Source organism: Anastrepha obliqua, chromosome 1 (assembly GCF_027943255.1).
Source record: "Anastrepha obliqua isolate idAnaObli1 chromosome 1, idAnaObli1_1.0, whole genome shotgun sequence".
Taxonomy (NCBI): domain Eukaryota; kingdom Metazoa; phylum Arthropoda; class Insecta; order Diptera; family Tephritidae; genus Anastrepha; species Anastrepha obliqua.
The window spans coordinates 133005400-133030168 of record NC_072892.1 but is presented as its reverse complement, the minus strand read 5'-3'; the positions used below and the strand labels follow the sequence as shown (position 1 = coordinate 133030168).

General features: G+C 37.2%; 1 pseudogene; it reads left to right on the top strand.

Annotated features, from left to right (window-relative positions):
* Nucleotides 1–1225: 1225 nt before the first annotated feature.
* LOC129237271 (jerky protein homolog-like) lies at nt 1226–19544 on the top strand (annotated as a pseudogene).
* Nucleotides 19545–24769: the final 5225 nt, after the last annotated feature.

Here is a 24769-nt window from a genome sequence, read left to right as displayed (position 1 = left end):
CATTCTAAATGTATTTCCAACATAACTATTTAAATTATTGAAGTCTACTGAAACTGATGGGAAACGATAGAGATTTTAATATACTGCTGCCGTCTTTGTTCAAGAAAACAGTTTGAGTGTACAATTAATATTCCATAGAATCTTTCCCTCGAACACTTCAAAGGTTACTTTCTCGGACTTTCTTACCCTACAAACTTCTGCGCCAGGCAATAGAATAGAAAATCGTTGAACTTCACTGATCCGATTCCTTCTTATAAGGCAAGGAGTGCATTATTAGGCTTAAAATCGTTACAAAGTAGAAGTATACTGTCACTCTGCTTTGTTTTCGATATTATAAATGGGTCAGTTGACTCCCCTATACTTTTAGAGCACATTCGTTTTTACATACCTCGGGAAAATCTTCGGGCTAATCATTTATATATACTTCCTAGAGCGGGTTAGAACTGTTTATGCCTCAAAAGCACCTGTAATTAGAACAATGAATGAGTTCAACCATATTTCACGTTCTTCGGCTTTTGATTTATCGTTATCTAACTGTAAGTTTAAATTATTACTTAATAATTTCTTTAAATAGTTTCGAAACATGTATGTACAGCGCACGCTGGATAACGTGAACGCTCTAAAGCGTGAACACCCCAAAACGTGAACAGACATTTTTGTGCATTGAGTACTCTGAAACGTGAACAAACCCAAAAAGCTCTATAACATGAACAATAAACGTTACAATTATTTGAATGTAGCTTACATGGATCTAAAGTAATTCTGAGATTGGGGAATCCCCTAATTGTAAAATAGGCATTTTATTCGTAATTGCATGTAAGGAGTAAAATATTTCAGTCGTGGTTTTGGTTTTGCAAAGACTGTTTCGTCTTATGTTTTCTGGTGAAAATGAGTTCTAAAAAACCCGTGTGCTTGACATTAAAACAAAAGGCTATAATTCTCGGCTTTTTAAAAAAATTTTCATCTTTGACGATTGTAGCAGAGACATATAATGTTGCTAAACCAACAATTTGTAACATTAAAGCGAAAAAGCAAGTGATTTTAAAATGCGTCAACAACACGTATTGTGGACTTGGAAATAGAAAAACACTACGTTCTTCAGAGTTGCCCAAAATGGAGAGAGCTCTTTAGCGTTGGTTTATCCGAATGCGAGAAAAAAACTGACCAGTAAATGCTCTAATGTTGAAAGAAAAGGCAAAAACACTGCATAGAAAATTTAAAGAAAATGAAGCAAACTTTTTCGCTAATGATGGATGGCTCCAAGGATTCAAGAAGAGGTACGGTATTCGTCTTCTTAAAATATCAGGCGAAAAACTGTCTTCGCAACCTCAGCTAGTGGATCCGTTTAACCCTCGAGAACACGCGCCTCGTAAGATAGCACGGATTCTCGCGCATGAGCATTTTGCTCACTTCATGTAAGAATGTAACTTTTTAATGGATTACGATTTTTAAACATTTCATTTTTAATACAGTTATAATACCAAGTCATTTTTTTTTGCAATTATGTGTTTATTTAAGAAATTCACACTGTAAAATTATATAGATTCATTCAATCAAGACATAACCAAAAATTTTACATTCATACTTTAGTATATTAACAAAAAAAACTCTTTGTAACAAAATAAATAAATAAATAAAAGACAAAAATCCATCTTCGGTAAGATTGACATTTACGTTGCTTTCGAAGCAAGATGGGCACATATGCATAACGTGTTCCGTGCGAAGTAATTTTCCACATAAAGTGCAGTTTTTTTTTCGAACGTCTGTTTTTACTCCTGGGGCAAACCTCGCAAAAGCCAGGTTGTAGGTGTTGGCTTTCAGGTTCTTTTGCTGGTACAATGCGATCCATAGTATTTTTTAAATCACGAGGTAAAGTTTTTATGGCCTGCCGATTAGAAATATTTGGCTTTATTAGCTCCAGTGCAATTTCCTTTAGAAACGTCCTCCTCTGGGTTAAATTGCCTGTATTTGATTTGTAAATAATTTGTGCGTTTATGCCAGTAATGTCAATAAGCGTGAAAAAGAGGCGCATTGGCCACCTGCAGGTTATCCTGGAAACTGAATATGTGCCTTTCATTTGATCAACAGTGTCTACACCTCCTTTCGTCTGGTTGTAAAAGGTTATTACTTCGGGTTTGTTCTCAGATGTTTCATCATTAGCTTGCCCATCGGCATGAAGTGATGATAGCATAAGTACAACTTTTTTCGTTTTTTTTCACTGGAACGTAAGAGACAAGAACCTTATTTTCGGCAAATGCAGTCATTGTATGTGGTTGCGGCCTTCCTTTTGCTGAAATAAATTGAGGTGGAATTTCCTTTTTATTTTTTCTTATTGTACCCACAATGGTCGTTTCTATATTGTTTGTATAGTTCATCTGCTAAAGGTATTGAAGTAAAATAATTATCCATGGTAATGTTTCTGCCACTATTCAAAATTGGGGCAGCAACCCTTTTCACAACCCGAGGTTTTCAACAAAAAAGATAAATCAAAAAATACGTACATTGTTTCTCGCGCAATGAGCAAAATGCCGCTCTCAAAAATCAACCGTCTGCCTACACGTCCGATCGTGCACTAATCGAAAGAAATGCTCCTGAAAGTACGAAGCACAACTACTAGCGAAGGTACTCACCACAATTAGTGCCAGAATTACATAGAACATAAAAATTTCGCGAAATGAAAAATTGCTTGAGCAAAATGCTCATAGCGCGTGTTCTCGAGGGTTAAAGAAACACTTAAAGCTAAAATGACCGAATTGGAGTTGTGCAACAATAAGTTACATAATGCTGATGAGTCGGGGTTATTCTGGAGACTTTTGCCAGAGAAAACATACACGTCAATTTTGGAGAAGAGGGTCCCAGAGGTAAAGTCCGAGAAGTAGCGAATCACGTGTTTATGCTATACAAACGCCACTGGATCCCACAAGCTTAAGCTTTTGGTAATTGGAAAGGGAAAGAATCCACGCTGCTTTAAAAACTTTCAGTGTCCCATCAACTATAAGAGCTCGAAATCCGCCTGGATGACGTCGGCTATTTTCAAGCAATGGTTTCATGAGTCATTTTTTCCACACGCGAATATTCCTTTTGATTTTTGTCCGATTTTTAAGGTTAACTGGTTGTTTTTTAATGCTATCTTCCTAATCGACAACGCTCCTTCTCACCCAAATGAAGCTGAACTGACAACGGACGGAGAATGGGCAAATTTCGGCAATGTTTATGCCCCCAAATGTTACTTCCCTCATTCAACCGATGGCTCAGAATGCAATAAAAATCACTAAGTAATCACACACAATAAAAATCACACAGTAACAGCCTTCTAGCTTCAATAGCAGCGACAAAGACTGATTTGCTCGAGTCGTTGAAAAAAATTAACTTAAAAACAGCTATAAATCTTTTGGATGCGGCTTGGTTTCGTTTTGGTGAAGCAACATTAGCTAAGTGTTGGAACAGTATATTAAATTTTGCGGTAAACAATGATGGTCCCGAAGATAATGTTCCGTTGGCGGTTTAAAAAGAAAAATGGAGAGCTGAACTTCGCACCTTGATGAGCAACACCGTCGATCTCCTTAGTAGTTTAAATCCTGAGGTTCGTTCGTGTTCGCAGATATGCTCAATGATATGTATGTGGGTTATTGAAAAACTTTTTTTTTTTTTAATTTCAGATTGAATTCACGTTACCTGCCATTCAAGAATGGAACGAAGATATCGAGGAGGTCAATGTAGATGACGATCATCAACAAGAGGACGAATCCGATGATGGCAGCGTACCAGTGCCACTGGAGAAAATTAAGCCGACTGAAGCAGTTGAAATTTTCAACAAGGCGTTAATATGGGCTGGTCATGAAGACGTCAATCAAAATGATATGAGTGTGCTAAGACGGTTAAGGGAGAAAGCTGTGCTTCAAGTTTTAGAAAAACAGAATATACAAAACAAGATGACTGACTTTTTTTAAATACAACCATCGCATGACTTAATTTTCAATTAATATGTAACGAAAACAAGAATAAAATATGAATTTAAATGTGAAAAAATAGATTTACTTAATCTTTTTGGGCATTCCAAAACGTGAACACTTCTGTTAACGTGAACTGCCTTGGTTTAATCCTTACAGTCTATGTAGCCTGGAAGAAACTTGGTATTTCTTGGCTTACTAAATGAATAAATGAAATGAAAGGGTGAGGGAATTTTAAAAGCTCTACTCAATTTATTTATTTTAGTCTACAGACAGAGCGGCATGATTAATTAAACTTTACAAACAGATTAAGTTGAAATTTTTTAATATTAACATTAAAATCTAAGTCATTACCTTAAAACTTTAATTTTTTGTAGAGGGTCCAGCACTCGAAGTGTAAATAGCTTCAATCGCTGCTGATGCTCGGGCATCAACTGTCTGTTAGTTGGCTCAATGACAGTCCAGAGAATTTTTAACAAGCGCACGGGAGAAAACGTTAAAGTATTATTGCATTAGATTTGGAAGGAAAATCACAACCACCGATTGTTCGTGAGCTCGTGCACTTTAAAGTAAATAAAGTTTTTGTTAATTGCACCATTACTCGTTACACTGATACTGGTAGCATCGCGAAACGTCATGGAGGTGTTCTTCAAAGGACTGTAACGTCACGTGAAATGGTTCAGAAAGTGAAGAAGCGACTTGAGCGAAATCCACATCGTCGCCAATTAAATGGCGAAAGAACTGAAAATTTGAAAATATCTGACCGTAGCATCCGCCGCACACTGAAAAAGGATCTCAAAGTCAAGCCTTGCAAGATTCAAAAGGCGCATGATCTCACAGCAAAGCAGCAACAACTCAGACTTGAGAGAGCGAAGAAGTTGCTTCGATTGGTCGAAAACGGTCAATTTCCCATAGGATTTATTTGACCGACCGTTCATACGAGAATCTGAGTTATCGATTGGCCACCAGGAGGCAGCGACCGCCACCGGTAATGGTTTGAACCGCTGTAACCGCAGATGGGCGCTCTCCAATCGTTTTCATCGAGTCTGGCGTCAAGGTAAATGCGAAATATTATTGGGGAAGTATTGTGGAAGTTGCGTTAAAGCCGGGGGCAGACAAAAGTTCTGGTGGTAGACCACGGTCGTTTCAACAGGACTCGGCATCGTGCCGAACCCTCCAATAGCGGTCGCCCCTGACAGAAAATGTCAGACCTATGAGAGTGTTTCTGTTATAAAAAATCTCGATATAAAAAACCTTCTGTCGTTAGGAGGCGATATAGGTAAAACTGTAGGTCTTCCCTAGCAGTTAAACATCAATAGGCACACCGGAATCCGAGGGAACATCTTGGTCGAGCACGCAACAGCAATGAGTGAAAGCAAAAATTATATATGAAGAGCTTTGCAAAATTCACGCCTAGTTTTCAGTAGTGAATAATTTGTAGACGGTACCTTTTATCGTCTTTGGTATTTTTTTAAGTAAACAGTTTTACAATTTTACGTGTTGGAACGACGCGTTAATATTATTGAGATTTATTATTGAAATGGTCAATCTTTTAGAAAAAGGTATCGCAAAATTTCGTAGTTTTTTTGGTGGAAGCAAGCGTCTGAATGAGTCGACAATTCAAGGATGGGTGAAAAAATTTCATTCAATTTCAATTGCCGAGGGTAGAAATGAAATTATTGTTTGGGAAATTTTACCAGTAGACCAGCCCATAGTGGACATTTAAATGATATAATTTTTCACATGAAATTGTTAAATTCAATAAAAATAGTGAAAACTGGAAAATTTTAAATTTTTACATATTTTATTTGGAACAACTTCTACTTACGTCTTTCGAAGGACCTTTAGTATATATGTAAGGGACTCTTGACTAAACAATTAACGCAATCGGTAATCATTACAATTACTTAGCAGAGTATCTGTGATTGCAAAATGCGTACATAAAAAAAATTCGTTTTCAAAAAATACCAACTCCAAAGTAATTCGCTCATGCCGCTATTACTTAGCATGAAATCTGCAATAAATGGCACCAGCTTCTAAGGCATGGGGTATAACCTCAACTAAGAATTTGCTTGTATTGATTTTGACTCTGCTTCTGATGCCACTAAGAGGCCAAACCACCAAATTTTCGTTTTGGCGTAGGTATGGCTGTTAAGGGCAAGACGGGCAGACAAAAAATCAAATAACTTTCGCAAGCTTCTGATGCTTCAAAAACTCATTAAAAAGGATTTGACACGTGAGGAGCGAAAGTTTGTTTGTTATATTTTCTTATTAGTTCACTTCTACAACCACTTTTCTCGCCTGCCGTCCATCTGCAGGCCAATTGTGAGTGCAGGCAGACCGTAGCTCATGCGCGCTCAAGTTTCGCGTCCCACACAGGCGAACTGACTGACAGAAACATAACATCCACGCAAGTTGACATGCATGGGCTCGTACATATAATATGTGTATGTATATGGGTATGTATATGGGTATGTATATGCATATGTATTGTATATGTGCGACGTACGGGCGCTGCTCATTTCTGTTTGTGCGATAGTAAAAGCGTTCAAGTATTTGTGGATTGGATTTCATTGGATTATTACAGAAATAAAAAAATAAATGCACAAAATAATAATGTGCCAGCAGCCGTTAGGCTTACGTTGCTAGAACTGGTAAGAAAAAACGAACAGAAATATACCTCTAGCTGTAATTTATCAGAAGAAATACGCATTCATGCGTCAGTACATGCAGATAAATTTCTGGTAGTACATAAAAATTAGCAAAGTTAATCAACTATTGTAGGCTGGTACAGTACAGTACAGGCTTCGCGGTGGGTCGTCATTACTGCGATGGACATGAAATCGTATGGCTAAAATTACAATATTGGTACTAACGTAGCACGAGCAGGTAAAACCATAAATACACAAGTAGAATAACAGACCAAAATACAAGTTTATTTTGCCTTCCTCTCCTAGCCGCTCTAACGCTTCACAACACATACATACATACATAGATCCCATCTTCACTGCTGGTACTTTACTTATATGGTAGATTTTCCTTGAGGCTTGTGTTGTTGTACGTGCTGAACTTCGTGTTGAGCCCTTAAGCCAAAATGAAAGACGTGATAATGTTGCCAAGAGCACAAAATAATTTCTAACTTTTTCGGCTTTCATTAGTCGCTTTTGGCGATTAGTTACTTTACTCAATTTTTCTTCGATTTTTCCAATTTTTTTCATTAGTATTTATTTGCTATTTTATTTTGATTAGTTTTGTGTTTGCAGCATTGATCTTAATTATCGTTTAATTGCAGATCCACGATGGTTTACCCATGAGATCAGTTAATGATAACTACTTAATGTTAATGCTAGAAGTTTGTTAATAATTTCGGTAGAAAAACGACTGTAAATTTTGTTGCTTTTTTTTGGTTCATGTAAATGTACTTACCTTTATGTATACAAATATACTTAGTTGATTAAAAAACTTGAACTATGGGAAACACGTAAATCGGGAAGACCAAAAATGTTGTTGCTTTGTCATTTTGTAGTTAGGTGAGGTGAGGTTAGTTTGAAGTGGCAGCTGCTGCGGCCAGAGATGGAGGTTCACTGTGATTAGAATAGCTACAAGTATTGTTACTAGTTGCCGAAATCTATCTGTGCACAGCGCGGCGCAAATATAGAGTAGAAAAGAAATCTTTCGCTCTTTTTCAGTTTCATTCACAAACGATTCACTTATATGGAAGAAAAAATCCAACACCCTTAACAAAAAAAAAAAATTGTCAAAAATTAACGCGATTTTTGCTATGCATCAAACTTGCAATTTGTTGGACTAAAATTTAATGAGCTACGAAATTCCATACTCAAAACTTTCTAAAAATTCTGATTAAAAATTTTAAAATGTTGGAAATTTTTTCTTTTTTTTAATTTAGTTTTCACGAAGCGGGAATTCCCGATTTATATAGTTTTTGTAGGAAAATTAACTATTGTATTATTACACCGCGTTACACACATTCTGTCCTATGAACCAAATATACTTTTTCGGAAAGAGGATAAAAAATGAAAAAAAACGTGTATCGGCGATTTTCATGTACACGTCACAATTTTTATTTTTTTTTGTATTTTATAACTTTAAACGAGCAATTCTTGTATGCATATCTGTATAGCCACACGATCTCAGGATTAGCTTAACGGATTTGAATGAAATTGGGCACACAGATAGTGTATCACATTTCTAGACTTTTCACCTAGGTGTTGCCACTGACAATGTTTCACAGGGTTGCCACCTGTTCGAAATTTAAAAAAAAGTTGCATGAGATATGCCGATGTGGGTACTAAAAGAAAGGTATTTCACTCCGCATTACAATAGAGATATAAAACCCCGAATTTTTTTATTAATTTTATTATATTAAAATTAAAAATTGTTACATTAAAAATTGTAATGCTTTTAAAGAGGAAGAAGAAGAAAGAAAAATTCTGACGTGTACATGAAAATCGCCGATACACGTATATTTTTATTTTTTCTCCCCTTTCCGAATGAACCATAGGACAGAAAAAAAGTTCGTTTTTGTAACGCAGTGTTATTATTGTTGCATTCTCTTTACATACTTTTATTTTATATAATTAGGAACTTAGCCTATTTACAAATCATTTCCAGCACTCTTTGTTACGAGCAGGGCCGGCGGAAGAGGAAAATTACGAGTATTGGGCTAGCGAATCATACCCCCTACCCTTATTAGTTCTTATTAAAAAGTACCCCATATTTTTTAAAGAAATTTACAAGCAATAAAAAATTACACAAAGGATATGCTTTTATTTTCCAAATAATATTAATTAAATCGTCTTACAACAAAAAAATCTACAAGATTCAACGATTTATCTACTTCATGGCAGACAAAGCTGCTCGTTGAGAATTTTTCGAGATAAATTCATTCAACAATCAAAGTGTCAGTGAGATCTGAATATATGTGTAGAATAGCTACATCGTTCAACCGATTTTGGGTCATAGTTGTGCGAAAATAACACAGGCCAACAAAAAACAAGTTTGTGAAAACTTTTCAAACAATTTTACCTGAATCTTATGCATTTTTGAATGCTGAAACCGTAATACATAGCCGTTTTTTTATCACCTACCATTCTTCCACAATCTGATATCGATTTAATATTTAAAAAAAATAGGCAAAATTTCATCTATAAAAATTAATGAAATCATATTTTTTTGAATTGATTATATTTTCACTTACAATCATACCTATATTATAATATTAAATGCTTATTCTTTTATATTTTCTCTCCCTTTTTCCGTAAAATTTCTTGCATAGCTTTTTCGCCTATGTATTGCATTTTCATGTTCTCTGTGAAGTGACCAACAGTAATCACCCATCATTTTGATATTCCACCGTCCCTGGTATCGTTTCTCCATCTCTTTTATGTCCTGATGAAACCGTTCCCCCTGCTCTTCGCTCACGTCACCTAAGTTTTCAGGACAAAAGTCAAGATGGTTGTGCAAAAAGTGACCTTAAGGCTCATCACGCAACCAAGAGTTTTAAACTTGTTTATCATGTTAGCTACGATGAGTTTATAATTCGGAGCTTTCACATTACCCAAAAACTTAATCACAACTTCTTTAAATGATATTCAAGCATCCTTCTCCTTCTTATTCATTGTTGTTTCAAAGTTTGAATCGAACATCAATTTACGGATATCAGATCCGACGAAAATCCCTTCTTTTAATTTAGCTTCTGATAAATGGGGAAATTTCCCACACAAATAGTTAAAACAATTGCCATCTTTACGCAAAGCCTTGACAAATTGCCCAACTTTATGTGCAGTGGTGGTAGAAGAATCTTCTTGTGGTCCACTAAAGTTTCCCTTAAGGACCATTGCTTTTTAGACCAATGTTGATCCCTTGCTCTGCTGTCCCATTCACATATAAAACATGGAAATTTTGTGAATCCTTTTTGTTGACCGAGGAGCATGGAGACAACTTTTAAATCTCGACATAGCATCCAATCATGAGCTGTATAGTTAATTTTCTTTAAAATAATATTAAGATTTATGTAAGTTTCCTTCATATGAATTGAATGTGCCACAGGCACTGAAGCATAAGTATTTCCGTTATTTAATAACACAACTTTCAAGCATGTTTTTGATGAGTCAATAAAAAATCTCCAAATTTCTTTTTTGTATTCAATGCCAAATTCATTCATTAGACCGTTAATATCATGGCAGTAAACCAGATCCTCGTCCTGCCTAAAAAATTTAGTGAATTGTTCATCTCTTCTTCTATAATGGCAAATATATGTTCCAGGTTCCAATAAATGTTTTTTCTTTTAGTCTAGAACCAAGCAACTCTGCTTTTTCCTTAGTCAAACCCAAATCTCTCACTAAATCATTTAACTCTGTTTGTGCAAATAACCGTGGTTTTAAATTGTCCGGAGTACATTGGAAATTATCATCAGTCGATTGACTTTGACTAAATTCGAAACTAGACTGTAAAACATCATCAATATCCTCAGGTGACACAGGGACAGGAAAGCTCGGGCCATGTTCTACCGGCTGATCAACTGATGTAACATTAGGATAGGTAACAGCTTTTTTATTTTTGGAGTTATATCCACTAACATCTATACAGCAAAAATAACAATCGTCTAAATGGTTCTTTTGCTCTCTCCATACCACTGGTCCTGCAAATTTAAAAGCTTTCTTCGTTTTTTTAAGCCATTACCATAGATCCTCGACACAAACAAAACATACTTTATGCGGAACCCAACACTTGTCTTGATTACTGATTTCTAAACCAAAATATGCAAAGTACACTTTTTTTACAAAGTCAGTAATTTCCCTTTGATGCTTTTTAATGACAAAATTACCACATACCTATGTATCAAAAAGCGTTAGGAGCATTTCTACAATCACGTTTAACCACTTTAAGTTTGAATAAAAAACGCACAGCAGTTTGAGGTTATAACTCACTGAAAGAAAGCTAACAGCTGTTAAATTTATAAGAACTACCAACTTAAAAAACATTTTCCTTCATTGCCAATCTGATTACATTTTAATAATGTTGCCAACTAAAAAGTATTTAAGAAGTTAAAAATATATCCGATACATTTTGGTACATAATCTTTATTTTTACTTAATTGTAAAATGTGAAAAATTGATGGGTGATATAACTTTTCAATAATTTTTTTCGTAATCAGGACACCAAATTACAAAATAATTAGTTAAAATTATCGAAAAAGTTTTTTGGTTGTTGGCCTGTGTAATTCGTCAATCTTCGGAGAACTGAAAAAGATCTTTCTTTCGTTCGTACAGGAAGAGCCAGGGATAGTCAACAGTAATTGTACAAATTTTAAATATTCAGAGAGAAGCGATCGAATATTTTCATTTTCGCGGAAAAATTCAACAATATCCTTTTAATTTCTGGATTACAATATCATTCCTTTTCGTCAATCGCAAGAACATGTCTTAATCATTTTTCAACCTCGATTCGTCAAAATCATCTTGATAAAACTCAATGATTTTCTCAACCTCAGCAGATTTTCCAGTTCCGAATGCTTGAAGAGATTTGAAAAATCGAGCAGAATTCGTATCGAATCGATCTTCTAGAGAAGTGATAACTTGGTCGAATACTTCAAAATACATCTTTTGGTACATTTCTTTTGGGATTGAAAACAGATGTCCTTGTTCTTGATTAAGTCGTAGCGCTTTAGAAGTTTTCGGCGTCGAGGTAATAGGTCTATGAATAAGTTCGTGCGGTTTTTTTTCGAAATTTGAATTTCGGATCATTCCCATGGCTTTTAAACGTTTGGAAATGGTTGATTGATCAACTCCCAAAGTTTTTGCAACCTCTTCTTGCGTTTGAGCCGGATCTTGATCGAGCAATTCCTCCAATTCGGTATCCATGAACTTTGGCGGCGCGGCCAAAATCACCACTTTTAAAGCGTGCAAACCACTTCTGGCACGTTCGCTCAGCTAGAGCATGCTCACCATAAACTTCCACCAAGATACGATGACTTTCGGCTGCTTTTTTCTTCATGTTAAAGAATTCCCCGCAAAAACACATTATTTGGCACGAAATTCGACATTTTCAAGTGTGGTAAAAATATTGTTGTTTACGCTTCAAATAAAAAACTTATACTGACGTTTGTGCCTTACGACAGTAGCTCTCTAATGAATGTTTGGAAATGTGGATCGATGGAATAATAATCAAGTTACGCCATATATTAATTGTGGCTCATCGATGCCAAATTTTCCTGAATCCTTCATGCATTTTTCCCATATTACGTCGAATTTCTATTCCCGGGAGTCAATCAGATAATATTTCACTGCTCAACTTTTTGGTACGAGTCATTGACGCTATATTCAGAGTTTTGTAAATCCTTGTTCAATATTACGATCATCATGGTGAGAAAAAAAAGGAAATGGAATGAATCCATTTGTGTATAAAACCCTGCTGCTTTTGCAGAACTTGAACTGTCAGTCTCGTGATCTCCCGCTACACTGTCGAAAAACTCCATCAATTCCGTGTAGTTAGCTTGCACAGTTTTTAATGAATTAGTTCGCATGATCCATCTGTAAAAAATACACCCAACGATGAGTTACCCCAAAAAACGCAGACAATTTTTAAATGCATATTATTTGCGGTTGAAGAAAAGTATTTTTATTTGTATATAAAATCAGGAAGACCCATTTGGAAAACTTTCTGATTACTCACAAAATGTTTATTTTAATTTTTTAGAAGTTTCTTCAAAATGGAAAAATTAAACTCATTTCCATTAAGTTTATTCCAAATTTGCAGAAAACGATCTTTATAAACTTTGTGAGTACTTCTTGAATCAAACATTTTGCATGAATTTCGCACAAAATTTGCATGAAAATTCAATTGAATCCATTAGAAAGACTCACATTTTTTTTACATTTTTGAAGCAGAAAACGAAATTCTCTAGGAAACGAGTGCATAAAAATTGATGCATCTTACCTGGTTGGACAATAAGCACTTCGTTTATTATCCGAACTTGCTTGAAGGCTTTTAAAATGAGAAATACGTGTTGGAGAGATTTTCAAGAAGTTTATTAATTCTTTCGCGCATCCAATGAATTTTTTCGCTTTAAAAATCGTCTCGATGCCGTCTTGCACAACAAGATTTTCTTTTTCACGCAGACGAGTTTGCAATCCACTGGATTTTCCAAACAAGGATTTTCCTCTTTCCAACGTTTCCACGTTGGAGGCAATTCTGAAAAAGACTCGATTGTGATTCAAAAAAATCATTTGAAAAATCGATAATTTTCTACATGAATTCGTATCCTGAATTTGTTAAGAATTAGACAATTTTTAGAATAGCAATTATTTAACATTTCTCTCTTGATTGAAGTCTGCTTTGGTGACACTTTCTCTTGGCGATGCCGTCGTCTTTTTTATACTTGATGAGGTATTTGTCCATTTTATCGGATTTTCCGGTGCACGAGTAGCACTCAATTTCAAAGGATTTTGCCAACAATGCAATTCGTGTTGACCATGAATACGTATATGAAATGACAATAATAACGAACAGCTGATATACGCATACAGAGAAACAGAGAGGCTTGAGAATTTACGCTTGTTCAACAAAGGTGGCGCTTTTAGCTAGGTTAAGTAACATGGAGGGACATTTGATATGTAAAATTTTGAGAAAATGTTTTAGTTTGTTTTGGTTTTCATTAATTTTATTGTTATTCAGATAAAAATTGACCTTTGTTTCAAGATTCCGAGTATTGGATCCAATACTCGGTGAATTTCTAGTATTGGGCGGCCCTGGTTACAAGCCATGCATCGTATATCGCTATTTGGTTTGAATGTTTTATTGTGAACTGTACGCCTCTACGCAGTTTTTGGTCACCCGCTGCTTTTAGCACCGATGGGGTTTCATTCCAAAACTAAATGTGCATTGTTGTTTGCATGCTTTCTTAACGTGCGGCCGATCCATCTGTATTTCTTGCGCTTAATGTCGTTTTCTATGCCTTTTTGCTTCGTGATTTCCCATAGTCTTTGCCCTGCTCAGGCGGTTATTTACATCGGTTGAGGTACCTCCTTCTGACGCAGGAACGCTGCCTAGATACTCTAAGCTCTCCACATCATCAACAGTGTCGTTATTAAAATGGAAAGGTTGCACAGTTTAAGGTTTTTGTGTTTCTTTTTTGTTCTTGTGGATGAGGGGAGTTAAAATGTCTAATTCACATCAAAGCTGCCGTCGCAGCAGTTCTATGTTCGGATACTAAAACACTCCCCTCGTTTGGAAACGTCACCCACCCTGGCACCGCTTTCGCATTACTTCAGAGTGGCGTTCCATCTTCCTTATTACAAGATCAATGCTTGTGTGTCTGTGTGAAGGTCTCGCTTTTTTATGCGGAGAATTATTCCCGCGAAACCACGGATGGTCTGCCACACTTCCTCGCTGCTAAGCATCTTGTCGGTAACATTTTCGGTGGTTATATGACCAACTGCATTTTCGAGTGTTCGACGTTCTTCTTCCCAATGTGCTCAACGTCATCTTCGGCTGCGTCATTGTATATGTATGGCGATGGTTCGCATTTCCCTATTTTGAGAAGTTCTTTCGGAAAATACCCGTGTGCCAAAAGCACGTCCTGCTGTAGTGACGTCTTTTATTTGACTAGTCGTGCTTCATTTCATCAGCGGTCTTGCTCTAGCCTTAACGTTTCATCCTTTATTCTCCGCGCTGCGGATTTGCTTACTCTATCTTTTATTCCCTCTTTCTTTACAGTCCACAACTTTTTCCTCTCAAAGGTTAGTAGGTCTATCGGTATTGAACCGCTTATGATACTGTGTGGTACGCAGACACAACTCTCAGAGCTGCGGTTCGTTGTACCGATGCTGGGAACTTGCACCGGTGATTTGCTCATCCTATTCACGAAGCAATATAAAATAGACACAACTCAACTACCCTCAATAGGGGGCGCTCCGTTAGTGCTTTCTGCCAAGGTGAAGTACCTGGGTCTAAGTACCTGGATCTAATCAGTGAAAGCCCAACATTGAGCAGAGAATAAGAAAGGCAACAATCGCTTTGTATGGATGCAACAGCGCTACTAGAAAAAGATGGGCCTTTTCACTTACAGTTGTATTTGGGCTCTACATATAATACATATAAATAATATAATAAAGCCGATTTTGTCATATGGAGTCGTAGTCTGGTGGAACTCACTGGACAGGATGACATCGCTGAAGAAGAACGAGTTCAAAGAACTCCCCTCGTTGGAATCAGTGGGGCGCTTCGAACTACTCCTACTCCTACTCCTGCTTAATGCAATGGTAAATGTGGTATCTGTAGGCATCGCGGGCAAAACTGCAGCTGCCCGCACCGCAATCTATCTGAGAGGTCCGGAGGTTACAGAAGCTTAAAAACTTTGGGTCCATCACGCTGTCGACGGATAAATGTACACCACTTCTTAGTCCAGGCGGATCATTCTCCATTCACATTCCACCAAAGGGGGAGTGGACGGGGGGCTACACTTGGAGACAGGGCCTGGTGAACCTGTTACCGGATGGACTGAAGGTGGAAGGAAAGGTTGGCGCAGGATTATTCCGCGAGGAGCTCCTCATCAGACTCAAATTCATGTTACCGAACCACTTCGGTGTGGTCCAAGCACAGATAGCAACAATTAAAGAAGCAGTTGATTGGCTGACTGCCAAGAAACTAAATATTTGCACCGATAGCCAAGCGGCAATTAGGGCCGTTGGCTCAATGATGGAGGCTTCACTTTCGATTGCATCCGAACTCTTTAGCATAAGGCTCATCTGGATTTCTAGTCGCACCTACATTGCGGGAAACAGTGAGGCGGCTGAGCTGGCAAAACAACGAACCTCTGAGGTGATTTGTCAGCTAAGGTAGAGGGTTGGAATCTCCTTGACCACTTGAGGCCTGCTCCGGGAAATATGGGCTTCTCACCAACTTGGGGAGCGCTGGGTAAATTCACAAACTTATAAGGTTGCAAAACCTTTCTGGTCACGTGTGGATCGGAGGCGTTCGAGCGATCTTCTGAGGTTGACAAAGACGCTGCTCTTGAACTTCAATGGTGTTCTCATAGTACACTATCCACGAGGTGTACAGACTGTGCGACTTGGGCCATTTTGTGTCAGTTGTATAGAGGTTTAGTTCGAATCATCTTAACAGCTCTTCCTGTGCTACCCTGACCTCGCGGGGCTATGATTTAAGCATCTTGGCTCTTACTTCTTTGTTACGCCTGCTCATATAGCAGGTCTTGACATTAAAAATCTTGAATGAACTTTACCAGCAGAATAATGCGATTAACTCAACCGCAACACAGTTCTCGTTTATAATTGTGGTGAAACTCCTCCTTTTCCCGGGTAGCTCTACGTGCACTACAGTCTCTTATGCTAGCATCAAACATGATTGCGTTATATTGTACTTTCCAGTTCTTAGTATCTCGAGAGCATGGAATACCGTCTTTTCGGACCCATAAGCCTAGATGGTTTGGTGTTAAATCCGTTGGAGATGTGAAACGCAGCGAAGAGTCTGGGGTGGTGAAATTCTTTGGATGCATTCAGTTACAGGTTCGCAGTAAAAACCAATTGAACACATTAGAGTTCGCAGCGCTCAATGGTCCAATAATAATAATACAATAAAATAATAGCGTAATTTTTAAGTAATTTTTTTAAGCAAAAGAAAAACGATTTTTTGATATTTCTCCAGTGGCCTAACCTTAATCAAAAGTACATCTCTGCCAGCTTTCATATAATTTTCTGTTGACTTTTACTTTCTTAATATGGAAACTTTGCCTGCGAAAAGAAGCCAGGCCTTTTTTACCATTTTTGCAATATTTTCAAAAAAGCACTCGGGGTAATAATTTCAAATCGAGTTCAGTTTAAAAAGTGAGATTATGAAATGCCCTGAATGTTTTTTTTTAACTATAAGACTTTAATCCTGAGTTAGATTCACTCCGATCGGAAAATGTTACGCAGTCCTTTACTTTAGGTTTAAAAATGCGGAAACCTTACTCCTTCCGAAAACAATGTACACATTCTAGACTTCATCATGCCGTTTCTCGTGCACCTCTTAGAAGTAAAACAATTTTCCATTCACTTTCTAAATTAATAGTGTCAACTTTATCCAAAAACTTTTTGCATCAAACAGCCTAAAAAAATGTCAAAAAACGAGATTAATATATCACTCAAACGCCTAGTCGACATACCGCATGGCTAAGCATGATACCTTTAAACAATGCCAACCATATTGAACGTAAAACGGCTGAAACACTGATACGGGAGGAGGAAAAGAGATACGGGAATTGATATATCACAACGTAAAATACGGAAGTTGTGTGCGTCTGTTGTGTTTTCCGTTCTTTGTTTACCGGTCGTCACCGACACTAATGCCATTATATGTAGCAACAAAAAGTCATAACAAAATTTCCACAACAAATTCCATTTTCGGTTTTGAAGCGCTGCGCAACCAAGCAAAAGCAAGAAAAGTGACAGTGAAGTGGATGAGTTGAAATTTCTCTCCATTCACAGCGCACACAATCACAATCGCTATGTGAAAAGCCTACAAATTTTTTATGCAAATGTGTGCATAAAGGAAAGTTTGTGAAAAGCCATGCTTGTTATGTATTTTATAGAGTGCCTTCATGTGTGTTTGTGTTATAAGCCAAAGAACTTTCAAATATATTAATTTTTATGCTCAACTTTGTGGGATTTATGAATGGAAACTAAATTAAGTAATAACTTTTTGCCAGAATATGGTCGCATGGAGTCGTGTGTACATATGAGTGTGTGTTACGAGCGTATTTATATGTATGTGTGCACACTTTCTTTGCTGCGGTTGGCTTCGGAAGTTCGGTCTAGGACGCTTTTACTTTTATAGTAATTTAAATGGATTTATATATTTGAAAAATGGTTATGGCTCTGCATCTTGCTTTAGATGAGCTGTAGAGCTTAGTGTGTATGTATGTATGCGGAGGCGTGAGCGCTTGATGTCTTTATAGAGACCGTTATGACTTTTAACTGGTTTAAAGGCTACAGCGAAGTGACTTTGAGGAAAGTGTCGAGCTATTCATATGAATATATGTGAGCATAAATATCTGCATATTGATATACACAGAAAATTATTGTTATACGAAAAATTATTTACTTACAAATCAATTGGCATAATTTGGAATTTTTTCTATCCAACTTATGATTGTAGAAATAGCGCCATTAATCATATACTCCAAATAATGTATCTCCGGTAGAAACTTGTATTCATAATTGGTGTAGACAAAAGAAGTGGCTGTTGGCCGAGCTCCCCCTCCTATTTGTGGTGTGCGTCTTGATGTTGTTCCACAAATGGCAGATATTTTTTATAGCAGAAAGACACCCGGAATTTGTCATTACCTGCCGAGGAACGACTGCTATTATCAAAAACTTTTTCTTCATTTTGGTGTTTCACGGAGATTCGAACCTATTTTTCTCCTAATTCCAAATGTTAGTCACGCACCAACCCATTCGGCTACGGCGGACGACTGGTATTAATATCATTTAGGGTATATACCTATTAAATTAGACTTTCAGCTATTAGTCCATAGATGTCGTTCGGAGTATTTTTAAACCTTCCCAAATGTCTTATTTTTTTCTTCTGTCACCTGTCAACAATATTCAGTTCATTGTTTGTTACATTTCATACAACAATGCATTTTTCTCGCACTTAAACATGTCGAATTTCATGCCTTCAAACTACGATTTCCGGACATCGTTGATTTTCTGTTATCAATTGAAGAAAAACGCTTCTCAAGCTCGTCAAATGCTTATAGAAGCTTATGGTGAACATTCTCGAAGTAGAGCCCAGTGCTTCCGGTGGTTTAAAAATTTCGAAGTGATGATTTTAGCGTGGAGAACGAGGACCGTGGCCGGCCACCGAAAAAGTTTGAGGACGCCGAATTGCAAGCATTGTTGGATGTAGATGATGGTCAAACGCAAGAAATGATAGCAGAGCAGTTGGGAGTGTCTCAAAAAACCATTTCCAAGCGTTTGAAAGACTGGGCATGATTTTAAGGTCGGAAGATGGGTGACGCATGAAGTGACAATGCGAAAATGCACCGCCACATCGAACAAGAGCGGCCCGGGAATTGCTGGTGACGTACGATTGGGAACCGCTGGTGCATGCGGCTTACTCACCAGACTTGGCGCCTTCCGATTATCATTTGTTTGCATCGATGGGCAACGCGCTTTCCGAGCAGCGCTTCAATTCTCACGAAGAAGCCAAAAAATGGTTCGATGATTGGTTTGTGGCCAAAGACGGCCAATTTTTCTGGCGCGGCATCCACAAATTCCCTGAGAGATGGAAAAATGTGTCGCCATGGCTATTATTTTGAAGATAAAATTTGTAACCATTTGTTGTTAATAAGCGTTTGAAATTGAAAAAAAAGGTACATAAGTATGATTGAGCTGCGCTAGATGAAAAGATAGAAAATATTAGATAGATAAAATACAAAATACTATTTTGAACTTTTGTTGCCAATAGGTGGATCGCCGGAAGTCAGCTGCAATTACGAAGCGCCCAGTTCTCGTCAGTAGACAGGAATTGCGTTCCATCGGTAATGATTCGCCAGCAGCTCCGAGGGCTTGAAACTGTGACGTTCCTATTTAACCCTAGAACACACACCCGGGTACAAATGTATCCACTTCAACTTTGAAGTGTTGTAACTTTTGAAAAAATGCATCTTATGTCTAAGGAAAATCATGGCAAATAGAGCAATTCGTTGATGTGACCGAATGTTCAAGACACATTGGCTTCTTACGATTTATGGCTCTGGCTCCAATAATGGGCATACACAATGCTTCAGCCAAGCTGCGCAGGATCTGCTTACGCTTGTTGTTGGTTCTCCAAGGCAACATAGGGTTATTCAAATCGTAGACAATGTAGGCTGCAAGAGCTGTAATGTCCAACATGTTGAAGAACATCGCTAGTGGCCATCGTTTTGTTCGTCTTTGTGTTGGATATTCCGCAAACATTTGGTCCATTCGATCAACACCACCTTTGGTACGATTATAATATTAAATTATTTCAGGTTTCCCACTGTCAGCTATTTCAGCATCATTATGCATGGTCGAAAGCAAAATTACTGCTTTATTTTTTTTGGGAACATAAGAGCACATTGTCACATTATTTTTGAAGCCAAATGTCGTTGAACCAATTGTCCTGTTTTTGTTCTGCTTCATTTCTTGAGGAATATATGATTTGTTTTTGCGCAAAGTTCCAACGATCGTGAGTTTCCAGGTGAGAAGCAGTTCTGCAACTGGCAAGGTCGTAAAAAAAATGTTGGATATGCATTTGTGGCATCGCAAATCCACCAAACCTTGACACTATATTTAGCAGGTTTTGACGGTATGTACTGCGTAAACCGTGTGCGTCCACGGTAAGGAAATAATTGTTCATCAATCGTCAAGCATGAGCTGGGCTTGTAATGTGCAGCAAGATTATTGTTCATCATCGTCCACAACTAACTGATCGGTGCTGCTTTATCAGTTAGTAAGCGTGTTGCACGAGTGTTTTTATCGTCAAATCTTAGGAACCGCAGTATCGAACAGAAACGGTTGACTCCCATTGTGGCGCGATATAAAGGATAGTTTTTGACGCTCCATAAATCTCGAACAAGTTCTCCATTGCTATGGTTCGCACCAGTCATAATAAGTATGCCAAAAAATGCATACAGCTCTGTTATTGACACAGGCGTCCATGACTTAGGAGTTGTGTTTGGATGCGCATTGTTGTAAGCATTATAAGTTTCTTTTGCTAACTTATTTGTGTGGCGCATAATTATATCAGCCATTTCAACGTTCATGAAACATTTGAATGTTTGCTCTATTGACAACATTTCAGTGCATCTAGCTGGTCCAGAATGTTCTCTTATAATATTTTGTCTGAGTACCTGACGACTTACATTTGGTTCTTTCATCCACTCAGTACCATCACGTGCAACAAATTTTTCGCCACTAGCAGGTAATTCATTATTTTCTCCTACTTCTTCTTCTTCATCGTCTTCTTCATCATCCTCATAGTCCGCATAATCAGGTAATACTTCTGCGGCACTTTGCGAAACTTCAGCATCGTCTTCAGCAATTTCAATGTCATTGAATTGAATTTCTTCTTCATCTTCTGAGTCAAAGTCATAGGGAGCGTCATCGTCACAAATTTCATCAAATAAAGATTGTATATATGATTCTCGCTGTTCCTCAGTTAGCCTGCATAATAAAAAAAATTAGTATATGTTTACATTGTTGCTTATTTTACATTTTTTACCTTCTATATGCTGCACTTGATAAATATTCGTTTCTTCTTGAAGTCATTTCGTATCCAGTTATTTATAGTTTCAGTTATATTTATTTTCACTTATATTTTCACTTCTTACATTTTTGAGCACCAAAACAATAATGAAAATATCAACAGGCAGCATTTATAACAACACCTCGTGTGAAAACAACCTTTGCAGCTGCATATAAAATACAAAAACCAGTTATACCAGTGTATTTGCTACCTACGTACCCATACCTTGCGCGACCTTTTTGCACATATCGCACCCTAAATACAAAAGGGTCACAACTCAAAATTTTCCACACTCGAGCTTCACTTGTTTACAGTAGCACAGAAAACAAACTATGTGACATATCAAGCAGAAATTTGCCATGTAAGCTTATAACAGTCCTACCAAAAAACAAAAAATTTATTTTTGCCATATGTCATCCGCGGACCTTTTTATTGATAACGTCTCGTTCATATTTGAGCAGAAGTACATTTTGAGTTGTGACCCTTTTGTATTTAGGGTGCGATATCTTTTGAACCAGGTAGAATATTTCAATGAAATAAAAAAAAAAATGTGTATTCGTTGTTACTCTACAAGTATATTATTATAAATTATATTATTTTGTTTTGCATTTATCAGGACAACAACAAAAACAAAAATCCACTGTTGCATGTCCTGACTTTATTTGCCCATATCGCTGGAACCAGTAGGAATATTCGAATGAAACAAAAGACAAAATACTTGTTATATATTAAAATATACATTTCAAAAAAAAAAAAATCATAGAAATCGGTTGAATAAGCATTAAAAAACCGCAAAATAAGGTCCCGGGTACAAACGTATCCCGGGTGTGTGTTTACGTGGTATTTTCTGGGTGTGTGTTCTAGGGTTAAAATGCAACTATAACTAATACAAAATGTTGTTTTTTATGACAGATTGTACGTAATAAGTGCAGTTAAGGAAAAAGTATGATTAGGTGTAAGTTCGAAGCCGATCGAAAACCGCTTTGATTTTTGACAATGATTGTATAGAAAGATTTGATGTATACCGTCTGAGTTATATTCGACACCAGTGACGCCATAGAAACTCTCTACTTTTTCAATAATTTTCTAACATGCGAAGCACAAGTGGTATATCTGTGTCTTATAAAGAATAAGAAGAAGAACGTATGACAAAATTCAAATGCATAAATAATGATTTTTCAATCAACTTGAAACTTGCTTTATTATACTAGAATGAATGGGCCATAAAACTACATACCCATTCTGGGTATTTCTAAAAACTCTGATTAAAAATTATAAAACTCTGTGTATATTTTGTGCAAAATTTGGCACTTTTTGCTATGCAATGATATTTTTAACAAAAATTTACAAAAAAATGTTGGCATATATACAATTTTGAGAGTATTGAAAAGAGATGAAATAGTTTGATTATGTAAGCGCAAGTGTTAGTTAGTTGGCTGGTTCCGCTTCCGCACCATTTTGTTCCACGTCCTCGTTACCAACTTTTTTAACAGTTATTTACAGCAAGACTGTGCGATTTAAGAACCTTATTAGGTTACCTACCCTTACACCTAAGCCAGACAGTTGCTCGAGACTTTCGAACAGCGGTTTGCCCAGGGTTAACATTCTGTCCTTCCATAGGGCAGGGCATTCACAGAGGAAATGGAAGATTGTTTCCTTATTCCCAGGTCGGTTACAACTGTGACGGTATGTGTTGTGAGGGATGCCGGCGGCTTGTTCTCCGATTGACCATAGGCCAGTTATGACTGCCGTTGGTCTAAAGGCGGCCCGTCGTTTCATGTTTAACAATGTCGACGAATGCTTGAGGTTGTAGGTGGGCCATAACGTTCTGCTGATTTTGCATTTCGTCTGGTCTAACCATCTATAATCTGCGATTCAAAGGTATTTTAGGGATATTGCATTCTTGATTGCTCCCAGCTCGTTACCTTCTATGTTCCGGTGTCGCGGGACCCAAATATAGGTTACTTTATGGTTTTCACTATGGTGAAGCTATTCCTACTTTGCTCCACCACTTAAGAGGTTGTTGTAGCCAAGTCCAGTGCCTGGATTGCAGCTTGTCTATCCGAAAGAATAGCGATATTGCCCTTAAAAGAGAAATCCGTGATTAGTAACCTAGAAGCTTCCCCATTTGCCGCCTGGGAGACACTGCTGGTATTAGGGAGACGCACAGATTTTTCAATTCCAAGTCTATGAGAATATATACCAGCTCCAACACCACAATCCATTTTACTGCCATCTGTATAGACTGTAGTGTCGAAGTTGTTTAGAGAGAATCCCTTATTCCATTCTTCTTTGGATGGAAAGAGAGTGGCAAAATTCCTATTGAACGTTACCATCGGGACGATGTAGTCAGTCCTCACCGTGATTAATTGAGCTTGTCGCAATAATAGACTAGCGTGACCATACGTTTTTTCTTTCCAGCGACCCGCTTCATTTAACCTAAATGCACTCATGGTTGCCGTCTTCTTAGTACAGGTATGTTGGTCTATTAGAATAACGTGTGTCAGTGCATTGAAAACTTCTCTAGTACACGATCTGATTGCACCGACCGTTATTGCACAGGCTGATCTTTGTATTCTGCCGAGTAATATGGAATTATACTCTCTCGCTAGAGCTTTCCACCAAACTACCGAACCATATGATGAAATTGGTCGTATAATCGCCTTATACAGCCATAATGTATGCTTCTGTTGAAGACCCCATCTTCTTCCAAGCTACGTTTACTGGCATATAAAGCAATTTCTGCTTTCCTTACCCGTTATTTGACGTTCAACTTCCAGCTAAGTTTGGAGTTCAGAATTACCCCTAAGTACTTTGCACTGGGTGAAAATGAAAGAGTTTGTCCGTTGATAGTGTAATTTATTTTAAAATTTCGATGGCTCGAAATCGACTTTAAAGCTGTGCTCTAATGGACTTTTTCTTCTAATCTTATGCACAATTTTATGTAATTGAAAATTATTTAAAAAAATAATAAACAAATAGTTCCATACAAATAGACCCTCTCCAATGTACAAGAACAAATATTAAGTGAACACAAATTAATATTTTTTTGTTTGTCATTTAACTTATCTGCATCTGCATCAGCTAAACTTTTCATTTTTAATCCAAATCTAAATTGTTGCTCATTGACTTACTGAATCATTGCTTTTAATAAAGTTTGTTGATATAAAGTTACATATACATAAATTTATCTCAATGTAAATACACATAGACGTGTGAGTGTGTTTGTTTACTAACTTGAGTAAGCCATGTAGATCTAATAGACAAACAGCAAATCAACTTATAGTAGGTACGTAGATTAAAGGCACAGCTACATATGTAGACACAAGTAATAGCATGTTAGTTCATACCCTGTAGGAAATTATATGGGTTAGGTTAGGTTAGGTTATGGTGGTAGTCGGTCTGCACGACCAACTCACTTAGACCTTACAGGTCCATTGTGATACCACTGTGCTACACGGGAACCTCATTTATCTTCCTTCGTGGAACCATTTCGTGGCTCTTATGAAGCGTAGTATTGATGCCAA